General features: G+C 35.0%; 1 protein-coding gene and 1 long non-coding RNA gene across 2 annotated transcripts in view; one reads left to right on the forward strand and one right to left on the reverse strand.

Annotated features, from left to right (window-relative positions):
* LOC133522961 (uncharacterized) overlaps window positions 1-13713 on the reverse strand; it is a 241474-nt gene that overhangs the window by 80721 nt on the left and 147040 nt on the right. The gene's annotated exons all lie outside the window — the stretch shown is intronic.
* LOC133522959 (uncharacterized) lies at window positions 8624-10854 on the forward strand. Its single transcript, XR_009800163.1, has 2 exons — window positions 8624-9160; window positions 10115-10854. It is a non-coding gene; the product is annotated as an uncharacterized LOC133522959 (long non-coding RNA).

A 13713-nucleotide genomic window follows, 5' to 3' on the forward strand; every position in this document is an offset into this window, starting at 1 on the left:
CTTAAGAGCAACCATACATCAACCGTTTTACAGCGCGGCTTACGCGGCGGCCGAACGGCATTCGGAGATCGCCCAAGTAGGACACTTCGATAGGTATCAAAGGATTGAATTCACCCGCTCCGCGTTCGCGAGTTATTCGCTCAGGTAAGACACTGCCTTAGTATTTGGGCCACAAAGACGGCTTTGCCTTGTAGCCCCGGGCCGCAAGATAAAATTTGCTTATAGATGATGTTCGGATGGTAAGGTTACGTATACCAGCAGTGGCAGCACGGTTCCATTTTTATAGTTTGTCACTATGCCCGCCACTTTCGCACTTACATACTTGTTAGAACGTGACAGGCATGGTGACAAATGATAAAGAGCCGATCATCTTAGCCCTACTGGATCACCTGTCAGTTTGAGGAAAAAGCCCGACGGGCCGCAGGTTGAGTATCCCTTCTTAAGAGAATAGTGGACGATCGCTTCTCCATATTAACGTAGTCCCCGTTTTCTTCCCTGCATATTAACATTATGGATGTATGTTTACATAATTTATTGTATACTTAAGTATGCCCATTCGTTTGACTTTTAAGATGTTTTGATTAAGTATTTTATGAGTCAGGAGCTATTCCAAATTTGTATGGATTAAATCAAATATAAGTGCACCACATCGATTAAATAAAATACATCAAATTACTTAAAAATGTTTTCTATAATGGTAATATACAGAGAGCAGAATGGAGACTATGCAAGGCGAAGTTTTAATGTTTCGTCTTAACGTTGTGAAATATGTACAACGAGCGGTCATTCATTTTAACGACCACGCATGACCTGGTTTCCATTTGGCAAATCATGTGAAGGCAATGTCCAATCTTTTAGCTGGTGCGTAGGTGTGTCGGTGAATTGTAGCCCTGCATTGGTTCGCCGGTGAGTCGGATACATGAGAAAACCAGTATAACGAGATCTGTAGATCCAAAGTCTAAATCTATGCATATTCGGGGAGCATTCTGGTAGGATTGAACCTTTGATTCGTCCGGAAAGCATTTACAATTATACTCATTACTCATGTTCAAAGGCCTAAACTTTCGTGGCTGATCCCGAGAACCGGTCATTCGTGGCTTCTCTCTTTAATATCGCCTTTAATATCGCCGTGGCTTTAATATCGCCTTATCGTTTCAAACAATAAGTGCGCCCATTTCGGTTTTTACGTGAATCAAAGAGGAAAATTATACAGATAATTCGAGTGGAAAACTGATCATAAAGATGTGTAATGTTGTCGATCTGTGTTTATTCTAGTTTTCACCTAAAGTAATGAATCTATGTACTCTTGTCAATTTAACTAACTAGTACCTGGGCGACCGAGCTTTGCTCGGTTATAACTATTTATTGTAATATGGTGGTCTATAGGGTCTTAACTACATTTTTTTACTAAATTAAACTTGTCTAAAACAATAAAAATTAAAAAAATTATGTATAAACTTGAACATATAAAAAAAAAACAAAAGTTAGTTACCGGGCGAGATTCGAACCCGTAACACTCGTTTAGCAGTCCGCGTCTTAACCCGCTGGACCCGACGGACAGTGGCCGGTAACACGAAAATAGCGACCATATTCTGCGACGAAAGAAAAACGCATGAAAACTCGAAAACACGCGTTTTCCTAAACATAAGACTAATCTAGATCGATTGTTTACCCCCAAAAACCCCCATATACCAAATTTCAGCGAAATCGTTAGAGCCGTTTCCGAGATCACAGAAATATATATATGTATATATATATACATACAAGAATTGCTCGTTTAACGGTATAAGATAAAGTACCTGTGGCGGAATCTGTAGTCTGGACATTTTAGAAACAGTTAACTAGTAAACTTTAATTATGTTCCACGTATTGGCATGTTTATTCTTTTTCATTTCTTGCCTCTGAAAGTGCGTAGTTCTTATTTTAAAAACTGTGCAGAAAATGATACGTTTCTGCAGCGTTTAGAGCATTTTACTTTCCCAGTAGGTTTTTTCTCGTTTATATTACGATAAGCAATTCAACAAAAGCATTCAAAAAAAGTTAAGTGGTTTACAATCAGTACTGCTAGTTCAAATTCTAATGGTCCATATAATTTCATTCGATTCGTCAAGACAAATGTATACTATAAAATGTGGAAAAAAATAAAAACTTAAGTTAGCTCATTATACTTAAACGAAACTTTCTTTCATTGTTAAAAATAAACTTAGCTGCATTCAAAGAATTTTTTAATTGACTTGTCTCGCCCGGGAATCGAATCGTCAAAAAAATCAAATAATACTGTATAATCGATTTTATGGATATTCTGTACGACAGACTAGTTTTTCTTGGAAAGATTTTAACATTAATAGTATCGACTAGTGGAATAAAATAGCGAGTGTTTTTTTTTCTTTGTTTCCCTTAAAATATAAAATAATGTCTTCTTTAAGTTAAATGAGCTAATTTAAGACTTTAAGGCATTTCACCATTATTTTTTCCACACAATATAAATATAGTTAAGGTAAGAGTTCTCATTTTGTTATATTTTGTAATGTACTCTTAGATAAAGTAATTAAAAATCAAGTTATATTAAATCGGGTCGTAGTACTAATCCAACTTTCAGATCAGTAGTTATCGCGCTTATTTGTACCTAAATGTTTAAATATATACGTACCAAAGTTTGGCAAACTCAAAAAGAATTTTCGAGACGATGTAGCGTATTCTGATTCTCATAAGAGGTTATGAATTTGATCTGGATTGTTATGAGTATGATCTATCAGCGTCAAAAGTAACGTTTCTGATTGAAGGAATGTCACTTTTGACACTGACAGATGATCTTGTGACGTAAAGATTTACAAGGTTAAGCGGTATGTCGTGTCATGTCATCAGTTACATTAGTTCAGTGGTTCTGGTGTGACGTGCCTGAAACTATATTTAACTCTAAGTGTGTGTGGCATGCCCAAAACTATATTTAACTCTAAGCTGGCGAAAGGTAAGCTGTAAACACCTGCGCTTTAAGGACGTGCTCATATCTATCTACACGGAATTAACAAAAAAAAAACAAAATTAGCCGGGCTATCCACAGAAGGGATAAATAATGTTTGTATGTATGTAGGTATATGTTTATTGAGAGTCATCATTGTCATCAAACTTGAAGAAGTCACCGAAGCGATTAATGGATATCTTTGAAAATATTGAATATTTACCCAGGAATGAATATGAAATAATAATTCGCTATGAAATTAACCTCAAGGTACTTTCGGCCAACCCATTATTGACTTAGGATTAACAAATTCACTGCCAGCGACCCACTGGGCAAGTTCTCTCTGTTCGTAGGCTCTTTTCGCTTAATACGGCTTTACTCTCGCAGCGCGTAGCTCGCGCTCGCATTGAATGTGTTAAACACCAAATTACATGAGAGAATAAAATTCAGAGCGAAGGTTTCGAATGCTATATGCTCTTGAAAAGAAAGTCTAACCTGGAGGTCGAACTAAAAGTTTAAATCTCTCTTTGTCACATCACTCATATTTATTTATGTAGGTTTATGTAGTGTATTATTGTATTTTAAATAATTTATGTAGTTTATGTAGTGTATGTTTTATTGTTTGTAGTTTATCATTTAAAATTAACATATTATAAGTATACTTGTTTTATTGTTGTTTTGCACTGCCCAATAGCTTATTTCCTGCCACCGGTCGCTATCTGAAGGTTGTCTGGAAGAGATCGCTTTATAGCGATAAGTCCGCCTGTTGTTACCTACTAATTTAAGTCCTGTCTTTGTTTTTAATATGAGCTTTTCTTTAGTAGTGCACAATAAAGAATTTTATTATTTTATTATTATTATTATCACTCGTGAATATCGCATATTCGCTAGGTGCACTCTTAAGGAGTAAAATTTGTTCAAACGGCTGCCGCTAGCATTAATGTGCGACATTCCATAAGATTACGCGTGTTTGTGACAATCAGCGCCACTTCTCCCTTCAACCGACTTCGCACCATAATATGATTCAAATATTATTCTGATATTAGTGTACGTTCGCATTGGCCTGTTTGTCCGCGTAAAAGTTGTTAAAACTATCAAATTCGATCAGGTTTGAATTTCAGATATTTGACGGTCCTAAATACATATGACTCGACTGTTTTATAAACACTTACTCAGATTGCTCCAAACGATATGAGTTATAATTATGGTCAATGGAGAAAAGTAATTTAAAATTACTCAGTGATGTCAACCATTAATCAATCGTATAAGGGAAGTTTACCAAAGAACTGACGACAACTATCGCGCGTATTTTTCCGAGCAACATTTTTACTCCCCACGGGTAAGGGGTGGCCATTAAAGGTTATGAATTACCCTTTATTATGAACTGTGATCCTTTAATCCAAAGCGTGCTTGACGGGCAGTAACCTACGTAATATGTGAACTCATTTTTATCGTTATTAATACAGTTCGTGAGAGTTATTGGCATTACATAGTTAGTTTTAATTTTAGTTTTAGTTTATTTATCTCTTAATAAAATGTTCAAAGTTAATGTAAAAGGATACATAAGCAATAACTTATCGTATAGTGATCATCGGATACAATGTGAAATTTAATATTATTACAATACAATATAATGTTATAGAGGTAGTTATATACAATGGTATATAAATCTATCATATAATATTTGCCATATCAAAATGTCAAAAATAATTAATAGGAATAAAACACTGAAATTGTACCATGATACTACAGAGTACCTATCAATGAATAAGTTAAATATGATATTCAAACAATGATGTCAAGTAGCAAATAAAATAAAGAATGTCAACTGAAAGCAAGTTAGGAATAAGGTAGCAATGTTCTTTAAGTTTATTACATTATTCGACAACATTTAAGCGTCTTTTCTTTGGCTAAAACAATTTAAACGTGTAGGTAATGGGCGATTTTATACTTAACCGTGATCTCTCCACAGTACCTAACGACACAATATATATCGTCACGATAAAGCATGGGACCAAAATGTATGAGATTGTATGGAGTCGCTTTTATACTTGTATCATATTGTACGCTCCTTAAATATGCACATTGAAGTGGAATTTCTTTTAGAGCCATTTCTAATGTGTATTCGTTCATAAGTAAACAAACACATGACGCAAGTTGTTTTCTGTAAGACGGAGGGAAATAGAGCAATAGTAAATGCGATGGACTTTAGTCCTTGGCTGACCTCTGAGATGCGTGGGATGGATGGTGGTGACGCACTGTAACTGCTGATTTAAGTAAAATCATCTGCGCCAAGCCAAAAAAAGTTCAAAAGTTTTGTGGAGTTTCATTTAAGGCGTTATTTAGTAGATGTTATTGTTAATGTATTTCATAATACTTCGGAGTATATTACCCCGTAATTTTAGTATGCTAAGGGAAAGTTACACAAAGTTGGCGCCGGATGTCTATGAAAATATTGACACATCCCGTGCTAGCTCCTATGAATCGACCTGTACTGAGAGTGAGTCACCTACTTAAGTTAGTCATTTAAGCAAAACTCACAGTTTTATGATAGGCACCCGGTGTATTGTCTATCTATAGGTATACAAAATAATATGTAAAGGTCAATATATGCCTCTTGTTCTCTTATAAATATCTGGGTCATCCTATGTTTCGATCCATAATAGTCCGCCTTGTCATCTTGATGACGAAATACCTTTGTATCTAAAAATACTATGAGCAAAAATTAAAAATTTAAAAACTGAAGGATGACGGGTACCTTTAGGAAAGGATAACCTTTATCAATAAAGTGCCAATTCACTACACAATTTGAAAAACCGTCATCGTCAAAATCGTCATTACCAAAAAAAAAAAAGAAAAAATGAAAAGTAATGATTTTGAATTTTAAGTAAGTATTTTCCTCGCGTTGGTGTGGTAAAAAATGTTGTGTTTTACTCGTTAGAAAAAATTGTTTAACTCTCATGTCTTCAAACCCTCGCATCTCAAGAGCGTTTGCTCAAGATTTCACTTTTCATTTTTGTATTGGTTAAACAACTATCATACCCCCTTGTAAAATAAGTAGGTACCTGTTTTAGCCAAAAATATTAACTTTTGAAGTAAATTTAAGGCCCGGTCCACATGGACTGGCTGCACCACTGTGCACATACAAAGTTTATTCTAACTGTAATTTTTTTTGGTAAGTCAACACAAAATTAGAAAAAGCGGCTAAGTGCGAGTTGGACTCGCGCATGAAGGGTTCCGTACCATTTGACGTATTAAAAAAAATCTACTTACTAGATCTTGTTCAACATTTTACCACTTTGGAAGTGTCTCTCGCGCAAACTATTCATTTTAGAAAAAAATGATATTAGAAACCTCAATATCATTTTTGAAGACCTATCCGTAAATACCCCACACGTATGGGTTTGATGAAAAAAAATTTTTTATTTTATTTTATGACTTATAAAAAAAAAACTACTTACTAGATCTCGTTCAAACCAATTTTCGGTGGAAGTTTGCATGGTAATGTATACCATATATTTTTTTAGATTTTTCTTTCTGTTATTTTAGAAGTTACAGAGGGGACACACACATTTTTTCACTTTGGAAGTGTCTCTCGCGCAAACTATTCAGTTTAGAAAAAAATGATATTAGGAACCTAAATATCATTTTTGAAGACCTATCCATAGATACCCCACACGTATGGGTTTGATGAAAAAAGATTTTTTGAGTTTCAGTTCTAAGTATGGGGAACCCCCAAAATTTATTGTTTTTTTTCTATTTTTGTGTGAACATCTTAATGCGGTTCATAGAATACATCCACTTACTAAGTTTGAACAGTATAGCTCTTATAGTTTCGGAAAAAAGTGGCTGTGACATAATCGGACAGACAGACGGACATGACGAATCTATAAGGGTTCCGTTTTTTGCCATTTGGCTACGGAACCCTAAAAATCATCATGAAAGGTACAAATTAGGTACTAAAATCTTTGCCAAATGATGGATTCGATATAACGCCTACAACTAGGAGAACTGGACTTGGTCCTGTCAACCTGACGTCAGAATGGCTGACCACTTTATTTTCAATATTTCTCGAGTTTTAGCGAGGTAAATTTTTAAAGTCAGGTACAAAATAAATTTAAAAGTGGAAAAATTACTGTCTTGGGTGAGACTTGAACTCACGGCCTCTGGATAGATACTACAGCGCTCTGCCATCTGAGCCACCAAGACCTCATCCCTAGGCAGCAAATTTTTCCACCATATGGGTCTAGGGGACCCTAGCGACATCAACCGTAAGAACGTTACACTTCTTAGACGGCTACCTATTGCCTATTCTAAGCTTAATAGCATCGTTCGCAGACGTTTCTGCTTGTTAAAAATTAATTTAGGTACAAAATAGTACAAAAAAGGTACTAAAGCTTGGAGTAACTCTCGTTATAAATAGCTGCCATGGTCCTTTCATCCTGACTTTCACGATTGTAGTTATTACACAAAATGGAACTAAAGGTGACGATACAAAGTGTTAATACCAGGTTGATGTGTCACAATAATCACTTTTATGTGAGATTTTTGTATAAATGGTTTTAATTTTAAAATATTTATATGTTAAACTACTTTTTTTCAAGAAATAATATAGTAAGCATCAAAGTTACTTAAAAACAAAACGTGTTAGATAAACAAAGCTCAGAAGATAACATAAAACGTGTTTTGAAGGTGGTTGGCCAAAAACTCAAGTAGGCGGATTGTGATCTGATTTAAAGATGTCTATTTCATTTCATTTATTTCATTTTCAATACAAACTTACAGGAAACCAAATCGCTTATATGAGAAAAATTACATCATCGCAGTAAAATAGCCTAAAAAAATCCAGAATAATGAATAATGATAATATATTTATATAAAAAGTGTCAAAGTATCTTACTTACAAGTTTAAACATATCTATTATACACAATGAATACAATAAACAACTAAATTAAATTAAAACAAACAGAAAAAAGGAATGTCATCATGTCATAAATAATTTCAAATAAAACATACATATTCTATAAAAATAATTATAACAACAATATAACAAGTAAAACAGTAATAATAATTTTAATCTAGAATAACATTTAAAATTTGGATACATTTTCTACAAAATTCACCAGCATTATCCGCGAACACATCCTCCAGAGCCATTATATTGAAGAGGGCCCACGTCCCGGGGGCGCATTTTCGGCCTGGCGGGTGCGCGCGCGCAGCCACGCAAACAGGCGGCGGCGGCGCCGAGGCGGTACCACGCTCAGTGCGCCCGCGCCTAGGGCCGTCCGCACTACCGGCACGTGCAGGCCCATTTGCTCCAACACGGATGAGTTATTAATCCTATGTACAACTCCGTGGTAATCTGGTAATGTACCAACAACAGGAATTTCCGCCTCAGTTCCAGAGTATGGAGTCCCACCATTCCTGAGACAAAGCGAGAGGGGTACAGATAGGGATAATAACCATAAGTCCTATTGTACAGATACATAGCAAACTTTCTTTGTAACTTTTCGAGCATGCTAGTGTATTTAAATTCGCAGGGATCCCATGCTATAGCGCCGAATTCAAGCTTACTGCCGACGTATGCGTTATACAATATCACTGCTACATAATCATAATCATAAATCATTTATTTCGTGGTAAAAGTATATATATTACACGAAATGGGCTCGCCTCAGCATAATGCTGACCTGGTCAGCGCTGATCTTCCGGCGAGACCATTTGTGTTGTGGGCCACGATTGCACCTGTACGGCACGGCCTCGTAAAACTGAACGCATACACTAGCGACAGCTACTAGCGCCAACTACGTGTATGACAGATGACAGAAATGACAATGTCAGATAATCTAAAACGCCATGCCGTACAAGGTATTAATAAATAACAATGGAAAAATGAATAAATAACAATGGAACAATTACATCAGTTTAAGTGCAAAACACATTAAATTACCGTGAAAACATTACAAATATTTTGAAAGATACATACAACATAAATAAACAGGACTAAATAAGTGGCTAACGTTTACATAGTTACAGTTTACTTTGCCAAGTGAGGTGCAGGAAATTCAGATCAAGAAGTATATTACATACAAGATAACGCGCGCAATTGTGATGCAAGACAACTGAAAGAAAAGAAAACGACAAAAAGAAAAGACTACATGTACTGACGCATTGGGTGGTAAAGAGGAGAGAAAATACAGGTATATATTATTATCGACTTCATTACTAGTAAAACTTAACTTAATCTGACATATTCTTATTATTAACTTACAATAATATAATTACTGTGCCTAAAAAATTGAGGAATTCCAAGGATTCAAGATTCGATTTTTAGTTCAAACCTAGACTCGATGAAAGTGGCCAACTAGAAAGCATACCCGATGAAATAAATATGTTATAACTATATGTTATCCAGTTTTCTAATCTCGTACTTAGGCCACGAAGCTTGCTGAGCATACGGTACTCAACTGAAAAGCTCACTATTATATCACGACTGTATAAAATACTATTTAAGTATGTAATATAAACTTATAAAAATAAACTTTTTTATGTTATGTGTACAGTCTAGTCACTTACACTGTAGCTTATTTTTTGTTTTTTTTTTTACTGACAAAATCCTAGTTAAAACTAGTATTCACCAAAACGTTTTGGAAAACTAATTTTAACTAGGGATAACGCGTTTTCATTTAAAACGGATTTTTATTATAACATATGTAATCGTCGTATATGTATGTAAGTATACGTACGATATACCTACATACATATACGACGTAATATGTTCATAAGGTACCTAAACAACGATCTACGTTTCAATAATGTCAGAGCCTTTTATTTACCTCGACAGGTTTGGGCAAAGATCTGATTTAAAATCAACGAAATGCCTTTTTCCATCTCATGTTTACATTATTCATATAAAATTTGATTTCGCTGCCAGTCGAGGAGTTTGAAAAGGTGCGAAAATATCCTGTCTGCCGATCGAATGGAGCGGAACGGAATGCAAGTATTCGCATACTTTCCATATTTAAGTATACCGCCTAACTTTTTAAACTTACCTTTTAACGTTTCGACGGCGTTTCAAACACAAAAGCTGTCACTCGGACGCTACGACGTCGAAGTGTCAAACAAAACTGAAATTGAAATTTATGCATTTGCAGGTCTATGTTGCCCTGTGGTCTGTGACGGATTAATTCGTCTTCGGCGTTGGATCTACGGTGCGGATATATCCATCATTGGCGTCACAAAGGTTAAAGGTCGGACGTACCGATAGTCGGTGTACGTTTATTAATAAGGTTCAGTGTGACCATTTAGACATGTAACCATCGAAATGATATAATTTCTATGGTTACTCAACTAATATGAACTATAAATTACCTCGAAGTTTTGTGCATTTCGTAGTAAATAACGAATTTATTATGTTGTCTCTTGAACAGAGGCCTCGAAGCGGAAGATCTCTAGGAACAAGTGACCCTGGGGCCATCACAAAGATTGCTAATAGAATTTGCGAAAACGAAGCATACCTGTCATAATTATCGTAAAAGTGCAACAAACGACGATTAAAGTCACTTCAGTTCTTCGTACTTAATTCTAGGCCAAGTCGAAAATCATACAATTTCCTTCGTACAAAAATCGCATTTGGCAGTTGACATAGAATAGACTAAGAGCTCCAAACGTCCTGCAGTGCCTTTCTCTCAACTATTATTGGGCTCAAATCAAAATTGTATTAAAAGAGAAGAATGAAAAAGCCAAAGAACATTAACAATTCCAGCAGCTGACGAGCTGATGCAGGCAAAAACGGGTCCGTAAAAGCTGCCACTGAATGCGCTAGGAAGTAGCTGCCTATCACTCCCACAGAAAAAAGAATAAATAAATAAACTGACAAAAATCTAAATTAAAAGTGGCTTTTAATTGTAGTTATTCTAAAAACCTTAGTTTGTTCTCAATCGCATTAGTTTTTTCATTTGAAGTTTACAATTTTTTTTGGTACACCGGTAAGTATTCGGTAAAAATTCAATATAATAACTAAAATTTTGCGTTAGCCCCCTCTTAAGTTGTTTTTCTAAACACGTTTAAAGCCTTTTGGGCCCTACAAGGCCGTCAGCTTATCATACAGCTTTATTTGCGTTATGAACCGAGCAGAACTTGACTACAATAACGATTCTAACAAAAGGATGAAATCAAAACTTTCATCCGCGCAACGATTTATATCAGAAGAGGGTTTGCGGTGGCTATTCAAACCAATCTCTTGTTGTTGTAATGTTGGCAATATCATCTAAGCGGTGACTGTCTCTGTGAAGAGATAAAATCTATTAAACGGAAATGTAAAGTGATTTAGCAGTAAAGTTATAGTTATATTAGAGACGATGGCTCGCATCAATGAGTTTTACGCAAGTAAACATTTGTATTCGAGGAAGCTCATGGAAAGACCCATAAAATGGTAATTTGAGTATAAACTTCGAATCCAACTTTATTCCTGGCAAAAATAAGGTGTTCATTACTGCGTTAATGACCAGAATAACGGCCATTATAAGGCTATTAACATTTTAATCTCCAGCAACTTTAATATAAGTAACATTATTTGTTGGATGTTCGTCAAGAAAATTAAATGAGGGCACCCAATAAGGCCCGCTGTCACAAGCACCGGGATCAATTTAGATTCAATTAACCAGCGAATACGCAAGCAGAAATAAGCTTTCAGAATTCTGTGCTGTCTTTTCGGGTAATATTCGGGTAATAAATTAGACATCGTTATTGGTTAAACAGGGTTAGTTAAAAATTGCCTGATTACTAAAGATAAATCTTTGAACTTTTCAGCTTGACGAATATTTGAACTACATATCATCAGTCACACTTATACCATTTTCATCCATCTGTAAGAAGGGTTATAATTTTAACAGTCTACATGTATGTAATGTATCGATTTGTTTTTGTGACTAATGTGTCAAAGGCTACATTTTTAACCGATTCCCAAAAAGGAACTCGTTATTTATAAATAAAAAAAACTACTGTTAGGCTTTTCAGCATTCCGTTATATTATGGGAATATATTTCATGTCCAGTCGTATAAATGACTTTTCGCAACGCAGGAGAAGAGATTTTGACAACATCATTAGGCGGGAGACATTTGCTATCACTACTGTCTCCCTAAAATTTACCTATTAAAACTTTATTTAGGTACATTAAATTAAGGTGTGTAATGCTTAATATAATTATAAAAAAAAATATCATACATTTGTTATAATGCCATTTGGTATAATATAAAGAATATAATAATAAATATAAATAATAATATATATTATATGTTCCAATGTAATTTTTATTATACGTTTCTTTTATTATATTATGATTTCATCTAAACCAGCATTGATATAATGCCTATTGTAATATAATTTTTAAGTAGTATATAGATATCTTTTACAATGACTTTTGTTATATTATATTTTTGTATAACGTAATATTTTATATAATTTTTGTAACAAGTAGTGCGCAGGCCGTATAACTAAGTACAGATTATCATCCCACGTAACCCAACCTAACCTATTCTTTCAAGGTTTTTGATAATGCGGGGGTCGAAGTTCTAACCTAACCTAACTCTCCTTTTGCTAGGTAGTTAGGTCCAAATTAATTTCGTTGTCTTGTTTCTGAATATTCTGTCACGCTTGTATCTATGTCTTCTATCAAATAAATAAAAAACTTGAGTCCATTTGTATGTCTTTCTAGCTATAGATTATATTTTACATAAAAAATAATAAAAACTAAATTTCATCTCATATAAAAAGCTGCATTCCGTCACCTTTTTTGGGGATAATAAACAAGACAACGAAAATAAATTTGAACCAGTTATTCGTTTGTGCGGAGTCGCAGTTCCAACCTAACCCAACCGATTTATGTCACGCACTCATTATGCCACACAAATAATTATGTGATGTCACTTGTTAGAACAAATAATATGCTTTAGAGTATGTAATAATTATGGCAAAGTATATTAGACGAAGTGTAAATATACCTTATGACCATTATACCAATAAGCGCTAGTGGTCTAGCGGTAAGCGCGTGCGACTTGCAATCCGAAGTCGCGGGTTCAAACCCCGGCTCGTACCAATGAGTTTTTCTGAACTTATGTACGAAATATAATTTGATATTTACCAGTCGCTTTTCGGTGAAGGAAAACATCGCGAGGAAACCGGTCTAATCCCAACAAGGCCTAGTTTTACTCTCTGGGTTGGAAGGGCAGATGGCAGTCGCATTCGTAAAAACTAGTGCCTACGCCAAATCTTGAGATTAGTTGTCAAGCGGACCCCAGGCTCACATGAGCCGTGGCAATATGCCGGGACAACGCTAGGAAGAAGAAGAAGAAGTGCACCCATTTAATTACCTACTTATACTACTAAGGTGGCAATAAAGGGGTGTATAAAGCGGTCATTTCAAAACATTTTTTATCGCAAAACGTGTAAGTACACGACGTTGACATTAATAGCAAAATAAATTAGCCATAAAAATTAATATCAAAACAATTCCACTTAAGGAGCCGTAGCTTTAAAGAGTTTTTGATCAATCGTACCACTTTTTGAGACCACAATACGGTCGCCAAGACTTTAATTATCAATCTTGAATCCTCAATATTGATAAATGAATTTCTCTAGTAATGTATTCGAATGCTGATTTTTTGAGGTCTAAAACGCATTTTAAAATTTGTAACAATTTATGCACAAAAGCTGAAAATATGAAAACTGTTTTTTCTGCTTGTCGACTGTAAA

Source organism: Cydia pomonella, chromosome 11, assembly GCF_033807575.1.
Source record: "Cydia pomonella isolate Wapato2018A chromosome 11, ilCydPomo1, whole genome shotgun sequence".
NCBI classification, from domain to species: Eukaryota; Metazoa; Arthropoda; class Insecta; order Lepidoptera; family Tortricidae; genus Cydia; species Cydia pomonella.